Source organism: Xenopus tropicalis, chromosome 6, assembly GCF_000004195.4.
Source record: "Xenopus tropicalis strain Nigerian chromosome 6, UCB_Xtro_10.0, whole genome shotgun sequence".
Lineage (NCBI taxonomy): Eukaryota > Metazoa > Chordata > Amphibia > Anura > Pipidae > Xenopus > Xenopus tropicalis.
In genome coordinates, this window is record NC_030682.2 from 7,385,445 (window position 1) to 7,400,349 (window position 14,905).

Sequence of the window (14,905 nt, forward strand, 5' to 3'; positions counted from 1 at the left end):
GGAATGTGATAGGGACCTTAGATTGTAAGCTCACTGGGGCAGGGGCTGATGGGAATGTGATAGGGACCTTAGATTGTAAGCTCACTGGGGCAGGGACTGATGGGAATGTGATAGGGACCTTAGATTGTAAGCTCACTGGGGCAGGGACTGATGGGAATGGGATAGGGACCTTAGATTGTAAGCTCACTGGGGCAGGGACTGATGGGAATGTGATAGGGACCTTAGATTGTAAGCTCACTGGGGCAGGGACTGATGGGAATGGGATAGGGACCTTAGATTGTAAGCTCACTGGGGCAGGGACTGATGGGAATGTGATAGGGACCTTAGATTGTAAGCTCACTGGGGCATTTGGGGTATTATTTAGTAAGTCTGCCTAAGGGGTGAGTTGGAGACTGAAGCTGTGAGGGTGCTGGGAGTTGCAGACCAGCTGGACTGGGCACCAGTGACACATGTAATAGCTGATTATGGTTACACTTCATTATAAATCCTTTGTATTTGAACCACTCACCCCAAAAGGGGCAGGTATCGTATAAATAGTTACAGGGACGGGGCTGGCAAGGTGGGCAACTCCCTGCAGCCTTATCATGTATATATGTAATGCAGGGTAAGCAGGGCACAAAGAGATCTGCAATCGGTTATAATAAACTAGGTATAAGGAATATAAAACTGCATGGGAGCTTACAATCTATTCTTGCAGTCACATGTCAGTAGGGAGCAGCACCTTTTCTGATTAATTTCAGTGTAATTATAATTATTCCTTATTTTTTATAACGTTTATAGAGTTTATTTATAAAACGGAGAAAGAAGTGAAGGCGTAGAATTCGGCCGAATCGGAGCGCAAGTAGTTATTACTGGCAGGGTGCGATTGCGGGCCGGGGGCGCTAGGTGGCGCGGCGGTGCTATGCCAGGGGTAGAACAGCGGGTATAGCAGCGGTCTCAGCCCCCTTCCTGCCCGGGGGTAGAGCTGACAGCGGCTCAGGCTGCCTTACACTTCGGCTCCGTGTTGTTCGGGCTCCCACTTTGGGGTTTTCTCAGGTTCTGGCGAATCTTGTCGCTGCAACTGTGCGCTCAGGCCGGGAAGTGTCGCTGCAGAAGCTGCAGTTTGCAGGGTCGGGGTCGTGTTTAGCAGAATCGCCGGGAATGGGCTGTCAGCTGCTGGGATTCCCCCGCTGATCCAAGGATTTCCCTGCCGGATTCTCCCAACTGATCCCAGGAATTCTCCGCCCAGGGCAGGATCCCGGCATTCCATTCGGTGGGATTCCCCCCAGCGGGTCCCGTTTGGGTTCTGGTTCTGTTGGGTCTGTGCTGTACCTACTGTGTGAGGGAGCCCAGATCTGTCGGTACCGACACCCCCAATAGTACCGGATCACCTGTGGCCCCTGGGGTAGGATCTACTCTGGATCTCCCTATGGTGTAACCCCCGGTGGGTTTCATTGCAGGATTCTGCTCCACACCAGTCCCAGGGAAGGGTAAGTGAGAATAAACTCTGCACAACGCACTGAGCCTTAACCCTTTATGCACCCAATGCACCTTTTACTGGATCTTTGAACCCAATGTGTGGCCCCAACCCTGCACAGTACCCCCCAACTTTAATATTAGGTGTTTGCAGATTTAACTATTTACTGACAGTGGCATCACTAGATGAATTAACCCTCTAGCCCCTGCCCATGTAGAACTTTAACCTGGCCAGAGTGCACCAGTAGGAGTACTGATTAACCCGTCATATGCTGTGGGAACGCTGCACTCTTTATGGGCACTGTCAAGATTAACACTCTTCCTATTGCCCCAGAGAGCAACTGCATCTTTATGAGGGGGGTAAAAGCAGCCTTTCCTCCTCGGTGCATTGGTCGGGTCAGGTCTGCTGACCATTAACCCCTCAGGGCCCTGCCAGTCCTCCCTCTATCCTGTAGGAGCAGTCTGTCACTTGTTGCTTTTATTGCTTGTGCTGGGGCTACTGGTTAGCTTGAAACCTATGGGAGAAGCCACACACAGTGTTGCATAAAACCTGTATGGATCAGGTGGTGCGTAATGCTGTGTTATACCCTATGGGAAGTGTCGAACAGCGGGCCTGTAGTATATTCCGCCCGGAGCCAAATAGAAGCATCTTTTAGTTTTGTAAAATAAATAACAATATTGGTTTGTGCTGCAGTCCAAACTGGTTTTTGTGGAGCCAGGCAGAATGCATTGCTATTGTATGTATATATATATATATTAAATATCCAGTGTGTGAGAGATTGTACATAGGCAGAGAGTAAATACAATCATATAGAAATAATGGGGGGAGTTGGGGGGGTCTTTGCTACTGATTATTATAATAATAACCCCCATTATAGCTCGTTAGCATGACTGTGGGTCACAGATTCCCAAGATTCAGCAGGTACTGACCCACTTAACTTTTAATATGATGTAGACAGTAATGTACTGAGACAGTTTGCAATTGGTCTTCATTTTTTATTATTTTTAGTTTTTGAATTATTTCCGTTTTTGTTCGGCAGCTCCCCAGCTTGGAGTTTCAGCAGCTATTTGGTTGCTAGGATCCAAATGACCTTAGCAACTGGGGAGTGGTTTGAATAGAAGACTGATATATGAATAGGAGGGGGGCTAAATAGAAAAATAATTAATATAAAGTAACGATAACAATAAAACTGGAGCCTCACAGAGCAATAGGGTTTGGCTGCCGGGGTCAGTGACCCCCATTTGAAAGCTGCAAAGAGTTAAAAGGAGGCAAATAATTTACAAACTATGAAAAACGAATAATAAAGACCAATTGAAAAGTTGCTTAGAATCACTAGGAGACCTGCGGTTTGTGTCGTGTTGGACCAGAACCGGATCCCAACACTGGGGCAGATTCTCTCAGCTCTAAACTGGGGGAATCCAGAAAGTGTTTTCCTGCCACCGACATTTTTAGAATATTTGCTAAATGCTTTCCTGGCTGCCGGGGATCTTTTTGTTTTCAAATTGTTTGTATTGACTCATTTATTATTAAAGCGGGTGAACTTGCCCTTGTCTGTGCCGTCAGACTCCGCCCATAAGGGAGGGGATTCCCCCTGGTGGTGCCGGAAGGTAGAAAACATCAACAGCACAAGCGTCTCCCAGGGGGTTAAATGTGACAGTCAGGGATCCCCCTCCCTCTAGGGTGGGTTCCCCACGCTCCAGCGGCACCCATGCTCTTATTGGCTATTCCCTCTCTGGCATCAGCCGGCCCATTGTGGCGTCATACAGACACCATAGCATGGAATAGGGCAATTGCCTTTATTATACCCATTGGCTGAATATCTCTTTATATAGTGAATAAAGTGCCCCCTATTGTAACATATAGGGATATTATAAGCCCCCGAGGGGTTCCTTATAATATATAGTGAATAAAGTACCCCCTATTGTAACATATAGGGATATTATAAGCCCCCGAGGAGTTCCTTATAATATATAGTGAATAAAGTACCCCCTATTGTAACATATAGGGATATTATAAGCCCCCGAGGAGTTCCTTATAATATATAGGGAATAAAGTGCCCCCTATTGTAACAAGTAGGGATATTATAAGTCCCCAAGGAGTTCCTTATAATATATAGTGAATAAAGTACCCCCTATTGTAACATATAGGGATATTATAAGCCCCCGAGGAGTTCCTTATAATATATAGTGAATAAAGTGCCCCCTATTGTAACATATAGGGATATTATAAGCCCCCGAGGGGTTCCTTATAATATATAGTGAATAAAGTACCCCCTATTGTAACATATAGGGATATTATAAGTCCCCGAGGAGTTCCTTATAATATATAGTGAATAAAGTACCCCCTATTGTAACATATAGGGATATTATAAGCCCCCGAGGAGTTCCTTATAATATATAGTGAATAAAGTACCCCCTATTGTAACATATAGGGATATTATAAGCCCCCGAGGAGTTCCTTATAATATATAGGGAATAAAGTGCCCCCTATTGTAACAAGTAGGGATATTATAAGTCCCCAAGGAGTTCCTTATAATATATAGTGAATAAAGTACCCCCTATTGTAACATATAGGGATATTATAAGCCCCCGAGGAGTTCCTTATAATATATAGTGAATAAAGTGCCCCCTATTGTAACATATAGGGATATTATAAGCCCCCGAGGAGTTCCTTATAATATATAGTGAATAAAGTACCCCCTATTGTAACATATAGGGATATTATAAGTCCCCAAGGAGTTCCTTATAATATATAGTGAATAAAGTGCCCCCTATTGTAACATATAGGGATATTATAAGCCCCCGAGGAGTTCCTTATAATATATAGTGAATAAAGTACCCCCTATTGTAACATATAGGGATATTATAAGTCCCCAAGGAGTTCCTTATAATATATAGTGAATAAAGTGCCTCCTATTGTAACATATAGGGATATTATAAGCCCCCAAGGAGTTCCTTATAATATATAGTGAATAAAGTACCCCCTATTGTAACATATAGGGATATTATAAGCCCCCAAGGAGTTCCTAATAATATATAGTGAATAAAGTACCCCCTATTGTAACATATAGGGATATTATAAGTCACTGAGGAGTTCCTTATAATATATAGTGAATAAAGTGCCCCCTATTGTAACATATAGGGATATTATAAGTCCCCGAGGAGTTCCTTATAATATATAGTGAATAAGTGCCCCCTATTGTAACATATAGGGATATTATAAGCCCCCGAGGAGTTCCTTATAATATATAGTGAATAAAGTGCCCCCTATTGTAACATATATGGATATTATAAGCCCCCAAGGAGTTCCTTATAATATATAGTGAATAAAGTGCCCCCTATTGTAACATATAGGGATATTATAAGCCCCCAAGGAGTTCCTTATAATATATAGTGAATAAAGTACCCCCTATTGTAACATATAGGGATATTATAAGCCCCCAAGGAGTTCCTTATAATATATAGTGAATAAAGTACCCCCTATTGTAACATATAGGGATATTATAAGCCCCCGAGGAGTTACTTATAATATATAGTGAATAAAGTGCCCCCTATTGTAACATATAGGGATATTATAAGCCCCCAAGGAGTTCCTTATAATATATAGTGAATAAAGTGCCCCCTATTGTAACATATAGGGATATTATAAGCCCCCGAGGAGTTCCTTATAATATATAGTGAATAAAGTGCCCCCTATTGTAACATATAGGGATATTATAAGCCCCCGAGGAGTTCCTTATAATATATAGTGAATAAAGTGCCCCCTATTGTAACATATAGGGATATTATAAGCCCCCGAGGAGTTCCTTATAATATATAGGGAATAAAGTGCCCCTATTGTAACAAGTAGGGATATTATAAGTCCCCAAGGAGTTCCTTATAATATATAGTGAATAAAGTACCCCCTACTGTAACATATAGGGATATTATAAGCCCCCGAGGAGTTCCTTATAATATATAGGGAATAAAGTGCCCCCTATTGTAACAAGTAGGGATATTATAAGCCCCCAAGGAGTTCCTTATAATATATAGTGAATAAAGTGCCTCCTATTGTAACATATAGGGATATTATAAGCCCCCAAGGAGTTCCTTATAATATATAGTGAATAAAGTACCCCCTATTGTAACATATAGGGATATTATAAGCCCCCGAGGAGTTCCTTATAATATATAGTGAATAAAGTGCCCCCTATTGTAACATATAGGGATATTATAAGCCCCCAAGGAGTTCCTTATAATATATAGTGAATAAAGTACCCCCTATTGTAACATATAGGGATATTATAAGCCCCCGAGGAGTTACTTATAATATATAGTGAATAAAGTGCCCCCTATTGTAACATATAGGGATATTATAAGCCCCCAAGGAGTTCCTTATAATATATAGTGAATAAAGTGCCCCCTATTGTAAAATATAGGCATATTATAAGCCCCCGAGGAGTTCCTTATAATATATAGGGAATAAAGTGCCCCCTATTGTAACAAGTAGGGATATTATAAGCCCCCGAGGAGTTCCTTATAATATATAGTGAATAAAGTACCCCCTATTGTAACATATAGGGCTATTATAAGCCCCCGAGGAGTTCCTTATAATATATAGTGAATAAAGTGCCCCCTATTGTAACATATAGGGATATTATAAGCCCCCGAGGAGTTCCTTATAATATATAGTGAATAAAGTACCCCTTTTGTAACATATAGGGATATTATAAGCCCCCGAGGAGTTCCTTATAATATATAGTGAATAAAGTACCCCCTATTGTAACATATAGGGATATTATAAGCCCCCGAGGAGTTCCTTATAATATATAGTGAATAAAGTACCCCCTATTGTAACATATAGGGATATTATAAGTCCCCGAGGAGTTCCTTATAATATATAGTGAATAAAGTGCCCCCTATTGTAACATATAGGGATATTATAAGCCCCCAAGGAGTTCCTAATAATATATAGTGAATAAAGTACCCCCTATTGTAACATATAGGGATATTATAAGTCACTGAGGAGTTCCTTATAATATATAGTGAATAAAGTGCCCCCTATTGTAACATATAGGGATATTATAAGTCCCCGAGGAGTTCCTTATAATATATAGTGAATAAAGTGCCCCCTATTGTAACATATAGGGATATTATAAGCCCCCGAGGAGTTCCTTATAATATATAGTGAATAAAGTGCCCCCTATTGTAACATATATGGATATTATAAGCCCCCAAGGAGTTCCTTATAATATATAGTGAATAAAGTGCCCCCTATTGTAACATATAGGGATATTATAAGCCCCCAAGGAGTTCCTTATAATATATAGTGAATAAAGTACCCCCTATTGTAACATATAGGGATATTATAAGCCCCCGAGGAGTTCCTTATAATATATAGTGAATAAAGTGCCCCCTATTGTAACATATAGGGATATTATAAGCCCCCGAGGAGTTCCTTATAATATATAGTGAATAAAGTGCCCCCTATTGTAACATATAGGCATATTATAAGCCCCCGAGGAGTTCCTTATAATATATAGGGAATAAAGTGCCCCCTATTGTAACAAGTAGGGATATTATAAGTCCCCGAGGAGTTCCTTATAATATATAGTGAATAAAGTACCCCCTATTGTAACATATAGGGCTATTATAAGCCCCCGAGGAGTTCCTTATAATATATAGTGAATAAAGTGCCCCCTATTGTAACATATAGGGATATTATAAGCCCCCGAGGAGTTCCTTATAATATATAGTGAATAAAGTACCCCCTATTGTAACATATAGGGATATTATAAGCCCCCGAGGAGTTCCTTATAATATATAGTGAATAAAGTACCCCCTATTGTAACATATAGGGATATTATAAGTCCCCGAGGAGTTCCTTATAATATATAGTGAATAAAGTGCCCCCTATTGTAACATATAGGGATATTATAAGCCCCCGAGGAGTTCCTTATAATATATAGTGAATAAAGTGCCCCCTATTGTAACATATAGGGATATTATAAGTCCCCGAGGAGTTCCTTATAATATATAGTGAATAAAGTGCCCCCTATTGTAACATATAGGGATATTATAAGTCCCCGAGGAGTTCCTTATAATATATAGTGAATAAAGTGCCCCCTATTGTAACATATAGGGATATTATAAGTCCCCGAGGAGTTCTTTATAATATATAGTGAATAAAGTACCCCCTATTGTAACATATAGGGATATTATAAGCCCCCGAGGAGTTCTTTATAATATATAGTGAATAAAGTGCCCCCTATTGACATCACTAAGCTCTGATTATAACTGATGACCCAGTTTGGGTCAGGCAACTTGCCCCTTTTTTATCTCGCCAATTATGACAGCTAGGGATCCGCTCCATCCTGTCGGATCTCAGATGATCTGTTCAAACAGTACATTTCAGTACCAGAACTAGGGATAGGCAGCAGAATGAAAGGTAAGTGAGTGGGTGGGAGATCCAGTGGGGCCCTGGGCCAAATGGCATTGCCTTGGCCAGTTGTAAAGTATCTGACCCGTTTATTTAGCCCAGGGGGTACCCAGAAGGGTCAGCCCATGCAAACCCCAAGTATAGGGGTGGCTCACCTTTCTGTTATCGAATGGTCTATTCTAAGCAGCTTTTCAATTGGTCTTCCTCATTTATTTGTTATAGTTTTTGAATTATTTGCCGCCTTCTTCCAACTCTTTGCAGTTTTTAAATTGGGGTCACTGACCCCGGCAACCAAAAAAGCTATTGCTCTGTGAGGCTCCAGTTTGTATAGTTTGTTTTTCTCTCCTATTCATTTACCAGCCTCTCATTCACACTGCTCCCTGGTCGCTAAGGTAATTTGGACCCTAGCAACCAAATTCCAAACTGTACAGCTGCTGAAGAAGTGAAATAACCCAAAGCTGCCATTGATATTAATGGCACCCCCCTGTCGGCGCCCACACAAGCCCCACAGATTTTGGGTTCTATTTGCAGGGTTTTGGAGCGAAGCTCTGCGGCACGAAAGGTCAGAGCATGGAAAATCTCCTATAAAATGTTTTTCTTATTAATGTTACAGCGCTGTCCCAATCCCAGCTTTCTTTTTATGGCCTGCGCTTGGCAGAACATCGTGTTTCGCTCTAAATCACGGGCTCTGCATGTGTTACACGCGGCACGAGAGCGTCCCGCTCAACTTTGCTGTCTCTTTTTGCATTTGGAAGAAAGGAGATTTAATAATCAGCAAAGGGGGGGGGGTTTCTGTGTGAAGAGGTCGGTAAGGTTTTAGAATTCCAGTGCATTTTCGAATTTAAAGGGGAAGTATACCCCATTAATAAGTAATAGTTTATATTTCTTATTATATTGCTCAATTGTGATGTCACAGTTGCTGTCTTCAGAGAATTTCAGCGTTTCAATAGGGTCATTCCCAAAGGCCCAGGATACTACATATGTAGTGTATAACCCGTCATTTGCACAGTGCAATATGTGCTGATAATAATATTAAATTTAAGGGCAAATACAGGTATAGGACCCATTATCCAGAATGCTCGGGACCAAGGGTATTCCGGATAAGGGGTCTTTCCGTAATTTGGGTCTTGGACCCAATAGGATTGTTTTGCCCCCAATAAGGGGTAATTATATCTTAGTTGGGATCAAGTACAGGTACTGTTTTATTATTACAGAGAAAAGGGAATCATTTAACCATGAAATAAACCCAATAGGGCTGTTCTGCCCCAATAAGGGGTAATTATATCTTAGTTGGGATCAAGTACAGGTACTGTTTTATTATTACAGAGAAAAGGGAATCATTTAACCATGAAATAAACCCAATAGGGCTGTTCTGCCCCAATAAGGGGTAATTATATCTTAGTTGGGATCAAGTACAGGTACTGTTTTATTATTACAGAGAAAAGGGAATCATTTAACCATTAAATAAACCCAATAGGGCTGTTCTGCCCCCAATAAGGGGTAATTATATCTTAGTTGGGATCAAGTACAGGTACTGTTTTATTATTACAGAGAAAAGGGAATCATTTAACCATTAAATAAACCCAATAGGGCTGTTCTGCCCCCAATAAGGGGTAATTATATCTTAGTTGGGATCAACAGGTACTGTTTTATTATTACAGAGAAAAAGCTAATTAGTTTTAAAGTTCTGAATTATTTGATTAAAATTGAGTCTATGGGAGACAGGCTTTCCGTAATTCGGAGCTTTCTGGATAACAGGTTTCCAGATAAGGGATCCCATACCTGTACCACAAGCCAAAGTAATAATGGCAATTTATATTAAAGCCTTGTTAGGGGTTAACTTATTTAGCTTTTTGTTCAGCAGCTCTCCATTTGGTATTTTAGCAGCTACCTGGTTGCTAGGTATTTTTTTTTTTTTACCCTAGTAACCAAGCAAAGGTTTAAACGAGAGATGGGAATATGAATAGGAGAGGGGCCTGCACAGAAATAAAAGGACTAAAAATTAACAGTAATAATAAAACTGGAGCCTCACAGAGCAATAGGGTTTGGCTGCCGGGGTCAGTGACCCCCATTTGAAAGCTGCAAAGAGTCAGAAGAGAAAGGCAAAAAAAATTAAAACCTATATAAAATAAATAATGAAGACCAATTGCAAAGTTGCTAGGAATGGGGCATTCAGTAACATGGTCTCGGTGCCAATGGTTCTGTTGGGATCACTTGTCACCCCCCCCCCCCCCCGTGCCGGAGCCAGAAGGGTTAATCATTTGCCCGGCTCCATTGTGATGTCGGCGCTGAAAAGAAGAACTGAGAGAAAGAGAAAAAAAAATAATAAAAATGAAGGAAGTTTAAAGCAAAACGGCAAATTCCTCAAATAGTTCTCTCATTTATAGAATGTGTTTCCGGTAAATCATTTATTTTGTGAAGGATATTGTTTTGCTGGCGGTAAGTTTGGGGCAAAGGAGCTGAATGGGGATTTATTGTCGGGCAGAGCCGGGCGCGGGGGGGGCGTATCCTACAGAATGGGTAAAGTAGCGCCTCGTTCTGCCACAGGGGGAATTACGCACTGACTGGCGCTGGCATTCCCAGGGGGCGCTGTTGCAATTGCCGCCTATAGGGAGTGACTCTCCCCCCATAGGGTAATAAAGAGATTGTGCTGTAATCTTACTGTATATCTCCTGGCAGCGAGCAGAGCAGCCATATCTGAGCGCACTTAGTGTTCAGGGGCTCACAGGGAACAGCGAGAGAAATCTACGGCTTCCAGGAGATGTAGGGGCATGCTGGGAGTTGTAGTTCCAAAGCTGAAAAGAGGGGTGTGGCCCCATCTTGCCCTACTGTCCCCATCTTGCCCTACTGTCCCCACCTTGCCCTACTGTCTCCATGTTGTCCTACTGTCTCCATCTTGTCCTACTGTCTCCATCTTGCCCTACTGTCCCCACCTTGCCCTACTATCTCCATGTTGTCCTACTGTCTCCACCTTGCCCTACTGTCTCCATCCTGCCCTACTGTCCCCATCTTGCCCTACTGTCCCCATCTTGCCCTACTGTCCCCATCCTGCCCTACTGTCTCCATCTTGCCCTACTGTCCCCATCCTGCCCTACTGTCTCCCATCTTGCCCTACTGTCCCCATCTTGCCCTACTGTCCCCATCCTGCCCTACTGTCTCCATCTTGCCCTACTGTCCCCATCCTGCCCTACTGTCTCCCATCTTGCCCTACTGTCCCCATCTTGCCCTACTGTCTCCATGTTGTCCTACTGTCTCCATGTTGTCCTACTGTCTCCATCTTGTCCTACTGTCTCCATCTTGTCCTACTGTCTCCATCTTGTCCTATTGTCTCCATCTTGTTCTACTGTCTCCATCTTGTCCTACTGTCTCCATCTTGTCCTACTGTCTCCATCTTGCCCTACTGTCCCCATCTTGCCCTACTGTCCCCATCTTGCCCTACTGTCTCCATCTTGCCCTACTGTCTCCATCTTGTCCTATTGTCTCCATCTTGTCCTATTGTCTCCATCTTGTCCTATTGTCTCCATCTTGTTCTACTGTCTCCATCTTGTCCTACTGTCTCCATCTTGTCCTACTGTCTCCATCTTGTCCTATTGTCCCCATCTTGCCCTACTGTCTCCATCTTGCCCTACTGTCCCCATCTTGCCCTACTGTCTCCATCTTGTCCTACTGTCTCCATCTTGTCCTACTGTCTCCATCTTGTCCTACTGTCCCCATCTTGTCCTACTGTCTCCATCTTGTCCTACTGTCTCCATCTTGTTCTACTGTCTCCATCTTGCCCTACTGTCTCCATCTTGTCCTACTGTCTCCATCTTGTCCTACTGTCTCCATCTTGTCCTACTGTCTCCATCTTGTCCTACTGTCCCCATCTTGTCCTACTGTCTCCATCTTGTCCTACTGTCTCCATCTTGTCCTACTGTCTCCATCTTGCCCTACTGTCCCCATCTTGCCCTACTGTCTCCATCTTGTCCTACTGTCTCCATCTTGTCCTATTGTCTCCATCTTGTCCTACTGTCCCCATCTTGTCCTACTGTCCCCATCTTGCCCTACTGTCTCCATCTTGTCCTACTGTCTCCATCTTGTCCTATTGTCTCCATCTTGTTCTACTGTCTCCATCTTGTCCTACTGTCCCCATCTTGCCCTACTGTCTCCATCTTGTCCTACTGTCTCCATCTTGTCCTACTGTCCCCATCTTGCCCTACTGTCTCCATCTTGTCCTACTGTCTCCATCTTGTCCTATTGTCTCCATCTTGTTCTACTGTCTCCATCTTGTCCTACTGTCCCCATCTTGCCCTACTGTCTCCATCTTGTCCTACTGTCTCCATCTTGTCCTATTGTCTCCATCTTGTTCTACTGTCTCCATCTTGTCCTACTGTCCCCATCTTGCCCTACTGTCTCCATCTTGTCCTACTGTCTCCATCTTGTCCTATTGTCTCCATCTTGTTCTACTGTCTCCATCTTGTCCTACTGTCCCCATCTTGCCCTACTGTCTCCATCTTACCCTACTGTCTCCATCTTGTCCTACTGTCCCCATCTTGCCCTACTGTCTCCATCTTGTCCTACTGTCCCCATCTTGCCCTACTGTCCCCATCTTGCCCTACTGTCCCCATCTTGCCCTACTGTCTCCATCTTGTCCTACTGTCTCCATCTTGCCCTACTGTCTCCATCTTGTCCTACTGTCTCCATCTTGTCCTACTGTCTCCATCTTGTCCTACTGTCTCCATCTTGTCCTACTGTCTCCATCTTGTCCTACTGTCCCCATCTTGCCCTACTGTCTCCATCTTGCCCTACTGTCTCCATCTTGCCCATCAGCTGTTTGTATTGGGATCTATTTACTGACTGATATGAGCGGCTCCTACTTGAACTTTCCAGCAGGGGAATGACTGGTTATTACAGAGTCACATCGGCTGTTTGTATTGGGATCTATTTACTGAATGATATGAGCGGCTCCTACATGAACTTTCCAGCAGGGGAATGACTGGTTATTACAGAGTCACATCAGCTGTTTGTATTGGGATCTATTTACTGAATGATATGAGCGGCTCCTACATGAACTTTCCAGCAGGGGAATGACTGGTTATTATAGAGTCACATCAGCTGTTTGTATTGGGATCTATTTACTGAATGATATGAGCGGCTCCTACATGAACTTTCCAGCAGGGGAATGACTGGTTATTACAGAGTCACATCAGCTGTTTGTATTGGGATCTATTTACTGACTGATATGAGCGGCTCCTACATGAACTTTCCAGCAGGGGAATGACTGGTTATTATAGAGTCACATCAGCTGTTTGTATTGAGATCTATTTACTGACTGATATGAGCGGCTCCTACATGAACTTTCCAGCAGGGGAATGACTTACGTAACTTCCATATCAAGCAGTGACAGCACAGAGCAGGGGCAGGAAGAAGTGCGTTAATTAATGGAACTGAACTGCTTATAATTAGTATAAAGTAACATCGGCTGTTTATATTGCACAGAAAAGGGGTGTGGCCACATTTTAGGTACTGCATGCTTGTGTTCATGGGGGGCCCCATATAAACAACTTGTACAGGGCCCTAAAGTTTCTGATGGCGGTAGGGTTGCCACCTATCCGGTTAGCCCATTTTTCGGTAGGGCTGCCCTGGTCAAAACCTAATTAAGAAAACTGGGCAGGACTCAGTAACATTGATGCAGTGATTAGCCCCGCCCCTGTGATGGCACGGCTCCACCTCCTTCCTCCGTCCCATGGCATCACAGCCCCACCCCCCCATGGCATCACCCCTGCCCCACTTTCTTAGCTGGCAGAAGTGGCAACCCTAGATGGCGGCCCTGTTTGCCAGAATCCACACATTGCCAGCTGGGCCTGCCTTACTCCACCCATCTGCTCTTGGGGGATGCTGGGAGATGTAGTTAAGAAGAGCCACAAGTCTCCGAGTCTTTATAAACATGTGGTTACCATTCCTGGGCCAATGTATTGCTGAGAGGAAAGGTTAATGTATTACAGTCATTTTCCAGCCATGATTTAATAGTCCAGTCTGTGTAACTACTGAGCTAAACATCTCAGGAAAATCAACTTGTTTTCTTTATATTTTGTTATCTATTAATTACAGCGAGTTGGAAATTCCCTGCACTAAAACCATTAAAAGAACCCTTCTCCCCCTCCGTATTTGAAATGTCCATCATATTCAGCATTTGTAGGAGCTACTACATCTCCCAGCATCCAGGCTAGAGCCGCTGGCTGCCATTGTGGTGCTGGGAGTTGTAGTTGTTACTATCAGGCCTGGTTATAGAGCAACAGAGAGGTGGGGTCCTGGTACAGAGAATTCAGGCAGGTTGTGGGCTTTCCTGTTGTGGTGACTTATCCTCCCGCCCCCTCTGCTGATATAAGTACCTATATGCCACCTACCTCTGACATCCCCCAGGGGGCCAGGAGGGTGCGGGCATGGACTTTTTGGGTTCGGGCGTGGGTAATAGGTGGGGTAGGTTTGGGAAACTCCAACCTCCAAGCAAACAGTTTAGCAAATTTTAGGGGAAAAAAAGCTTTGAACAAATTTTAAATAAAGTTACGTTTCAAATGCAGAAGTGCAAAGAGCAATGTTTTTGCCCATAGTGCATCTTGCTATTCTCCAATTGCCCCCGGCATCTCTGTATAGTGCCAGGCCCAGAGTTGGGCGGTGACAGCACTTCTGCCTATTGGAACAGTGGCCCCTGGCACTCCCAAGGGTGGGCACGGGGGTGCAGGGTCAGACTAGGGGGTGCAGGGCTCACCGGGGCTACTGCCTCAGGGGCCATTGCACCCCCCAATGGGCCCCAGCCTTCACACCCCCTACAGGGGCCCCCACCGCCTGTCTTACCCACCCTGTGGGGATCAGGTCTGGGCCACCGGGGCCGACTTGGTTTTTTCCCGTTGTCCTGGCAGACCAGTCTGACCCTGCGGGGACACTGTACTTAACACAAGTGGCATAACTATATTTAGAATGGTTGCGGGGGGCCCGGGCAACAGGGGGGGCCACAGGTCTGCTGTATATACCTATTGTACAGCGCTGCGGAAT

The 14,905-nt window shown here is 43.7% G+C and overlaps 1 protein-coding gene across 2 annotated transcripts in view; it reads left to right on the forward strand.

Moving 5' to 3' along the window:
• The first annotated feature begins 757 nt into the window (after positions 1–757).
• The window catches only part of map3k22 (mitogen-activated protein kinase kinase kinase 22), an 88,908-nt gene continuing 74,760 nt past the window's right edge, over positions 758–14,905 (forward strand). Inside the window, exon 1 of one of the 2 annotated variants that reach the window (XM_004915596.4) lies at positions 758–1,469. The gene's annotated coding sequence lies outside the window, so the exon portion shown is untranslated. The remainder of the gene's footprint in view (positions 1,470–14,905) is intronic. The other variant, XM_002938005.5, reaches the window with a different exon arrangement.